At 40.1% G+C, this 3,869-nt stretch overlaps 1 protein-coding gene across 2 annotated transcripts in view; it reads left to right on the plus strand.

The window, feature by feature from the left end:
- The window catches only part of LOC116673704 (gastrula zinc finger protein XlCGF17.1), a 22,398-nt gene that overhangs the window by 653 nt on the left and 17,876 nt on the right, over positions 1-3,869 (plus strand). The window lies entirely within an intron of this gene.

Below are 3,869 nucleotides of genomic sequence, written 5' to 3' on the forward strand. Positions count from 1 at the left end.
TAACATGCTAGTTAACTTTAACATAGGCACAGGCTAATTACTGCTAACTAACATTCTAGTTAACTTTAACTTAGGCACAGGCTAATTACTGCTAACTAACATGCTAGTTAACATTAGTAATTAAACCTAGATAGATAGATATATAGATAGATAACTTTATTGTCATTACACATGTACAAGTACATGGCAACGAAATACCGTTTGGAGCATGCCTCCGGGCCGCTGCTAATACAAGCGCCGCCACACACACTCCTTGAAATGATATATGCAGACAGCAACATGTTAATACAAACATCACAACGTAATGCACAAGACAACACACGTTCATGTGGACACATGAAGGAATTTTTTGAGGTGGCATTGAGAGGGAGCGAGAAAACAGAATCGAGGGCAGACAGACGATGTGGGCGGGATGGGGGAGGGAGTGTATGGTGTTGTGTGAGATAGTGAGTTGTGTGGAGCATGTCGCGTCAAACTGTCCGTGTTGTTAAAAGCTCAGTTCATCGGCGTGACCTTGAAGAGATAACCAGAGCACAGGACGAGATAGAATGGCCACTGCTGGTTGTTTTCCTGCTCGGTGAAGGGTGGCGGGGGGGGTAGTTGATCATTCAGTCCAATTTGGGTGACTCGGTAGAATTTATCCGAATCATGTCCATCACTCAATTGTCACCGACCTCAGCGTCATGCGAGCATCCAGATCACTAGTGATTTTTGCAGTCCATCTCAATCCATCACATCACACCTAAACAGCATACGTAATCAAAAATGTCGCGAGCTTCTCCTGACAATACGGTGATTTGTCAACTATTGACACAAGTCGCGTGGTTATGACACATACCCATATTTATAATTTATATATTATATTTATTTTTTAATAAACGTCTGCCATACCACAAAGTACAAGGCAATGGAGACTTTTATACATTGTTTGTTTTTTGAAATAAACGGACAAATAGAGTCTTGAAACGCTTCAGATGTAAAGTTATTGACTGTCAAAGCGACGTCAAAATGAATGGCAGTCAATGGGATGCTAACTGCAGGTGATGGCTATGTAGCATCAAAATGGCGCCATGGGAGCTACACTTAGAGAGGAGATGGTGTTGTCGGTACACAATCCGTCCTGCCTGCACGATCTGTTCTGCGCATGTGCAAGATGTTCACGCATGCACAGATGATATCATGATGAACGCGAATTTACGACACTGCACTATCTGTTCCCATAGACAGTTAAAGAAAGTCTGTTCGCCTCCACCGGAAAGCTAGCGTTAGTTTAGCTAACAGCTAATTTGGCTAACCACTAGCTGAGACAGCATGTAAAATAAGTGAATGAATTAAAATAACCGTTTAAATATAAAACAGCTGTTACAACTTTACTTGTGCTCATTTAAAATACAATCACTCAATACTTGTCTCTGTAAAGTCTTAATTTAGCTGTAGCCTGCTTTTCCCACTGTTTAATGTTATTTTAGGCTAAATCAAACTGTCAGCTAGCGGTTAGCCAAAATAGCTGCTAGCTAAACTAGCGTCAGCTTCCCGGTGTAAGCTTGCCATTCTCTTAGCTGACGTAACAACTATTTTATATTATATATAACGCTGTTAAGTTATATAATATATATATTATATTTGAGGGTCTTTTACATGCTGTCTCAGCTAGCGGTTAGCCAAATTAGCTGTTAGCTAAACTAACGTCGTAAGTTTTCCGGTGGAGGCTAACAGCAGACCGCTACTGTGGAACAGGACACTGCGCAGCCTCCATCTGAGCTTGATGATGTAGATGTGAGGTGAGCAACCTGTCTGAAAGTTGTAAGTCTTCTGGTAGCTGTGCCAAGAGAAATCTCAATAATTCCCAATCAGCAGAGACGGAGAGCGTAGGTATATATTAAGAGATAACATAGGCACAGGCTAATTACTGCTAACTAACATCCTTATTTAATATTGGTAATTTAAACCTAAACAGCTAATGTAAGTCAAAACTGCCTGCAAGCTTATCCTGTTCTGTTGGCTAATTCCTCTACTATACAACAACTGTGATGTGTTGGTGCACTAGGTGGGACTGCTGTGTCTCATTTATTTTCCCACAATGGTATGAGTTTGAATCCACGTTTTCAAAGGGCTAAATAGTTTTCAGCGTGACACGTGTTCACTCAAACAGGCTCTGAAGACGAATAGGTGTATATAATAAAACATTATAGACATTAACACATTAACACTTAGACATAAGTGTTAAAGAAGACAGGAAGACAGCGTTGCTCTACCCTTCCTGTCTTCTTTAACAGCAAGCCACATTTGAAACGCGACTGAAAAGTTTCCTCAGACTAGACTAGAGAGGTAACGTACACGTCGTGATGTTTTTAACATTTTAATGAGAAATTTAACGAAACGGCATTCAAGCGGACAGCTACGTATTCTCTTCCCGTTTTCAACAGCTGTTGTCACTACGACAACAACAGAGGCATTTGGCTGACGATAGCCAATTAACACGGCCTCTCGTTAAACCGTTACACCGGCAGCAGCCGGGGGCGGTGGCAAGAAGCTGCTGTAAAGTCGGACAGTTTCAGGAAGTCAAAGAAACACTCACATCCTGTTATGTCAGATTCCGATTTAATAAAATGTAATCAGATGCATATATCAGCTGGTACACAGTCTCCAGTTGTTTTTATTAAGACAGAGTAGCTGTCAAAATGCTTAACATGCTGATGTTAATAACCAACAGACTGTATATGATCCGTGATCTGAATGGACTTAGTCTCTGATTTTTAAACGTCACTATCAACACACAACATTCTGTACAGATTAACCCTTTAATTCACACAAATAGCAATTCAAATCCCTCCGATTCACAATCAATAAAAAGTTCATATAAAACAACATAATTTTGAGATGATTCTGAACCAATCTTGATCTCTTGAGATTATCGTTGCCCACATGTGCGTGACGTCAGAACAAGTCGGACAAAAAATCTAACCGGCATGTAATGGGCGGCGATCGATTCTGCGCAGACCTGGCTCTCCTCAAACAAGCTTAATGCGTTCCATTTGAACTCTGAAGTCGTATTTCCCGATGTCAAAGTCGGAAACATGCCCCCCTGACTTTGGATTTCCGAGCTCAGGACTCGGACAACCACTGAGTAGCCTACCCCGAGCAAAAAATCCAACATGGCTGCTCAGTGCATCAACAGTTGTGAAAGCTGTAGCAACTCTTCCTCCTTTCTGAAATCATAGAAACCAAGAAGCACATGTTCGTAGATGAAAGAGAAATTAACAACATGTTCTTGAATGAAACAAAGGACATCAGACTAAAACTTCACAAAATGAGCACAATTTCAAAACTAATGCAGAGCAGTTTCAGGCATGTTAGAACAAATTGAGCAATCAGTAATTTTTAAGCCTCCTAAGATATACTTTAGAAGGATAAAATCTATGAATTAATTTCTAGGAAATTCCTCTCACTTTGCTAGTCAAGAGATATTTAAGCGGTAAAGTCCAGACGTTTTGCCAAGAACTATTTTCTACAAATTTTTCCCAAAAGAATTTTACATATGGTGCTGATACTGTATCTAATTGGAATGATGCTCTAATTAGTCTAATTCTATTTTTGTTATCACTTGAGAAACACACTTTTCCGACTTCAGATCCACCCAAATCAATAAAGTGAACAACAGAGAAATGATAAGAGAAGTTTGAGCCTCTCAGCAACATCAGACCACCAGAAGGAATGGCATCAAAAACAATAGCATACTTCTTTAGATGTACTTGAACAATATGAACAATATCCCTGTTATTCTATGTAAAGTATTTCTGGAGAGAGAAGTTGTGTGTACATTAAGGCTGAATCTCATTTCTCCATCTTACCCCTACCACTTGGCAAGG

Source organism: Etheostoma spectabile, chromosome 24 (genome assembly GCF_008692095.1).
Source record: "Etheostoma spectabile isolate EspeVRDwgs_2016 chromosome 24, UIUC_Espe_1.0, whole genome shotgun sequence".
In the NCBI taxonomy this organism is placed as follows: Eukaryota; Metazoa; Chordata; class Actinopteri; order Perciformes; family Percidae; genus Etheostoma; species Etheostoma spectabile.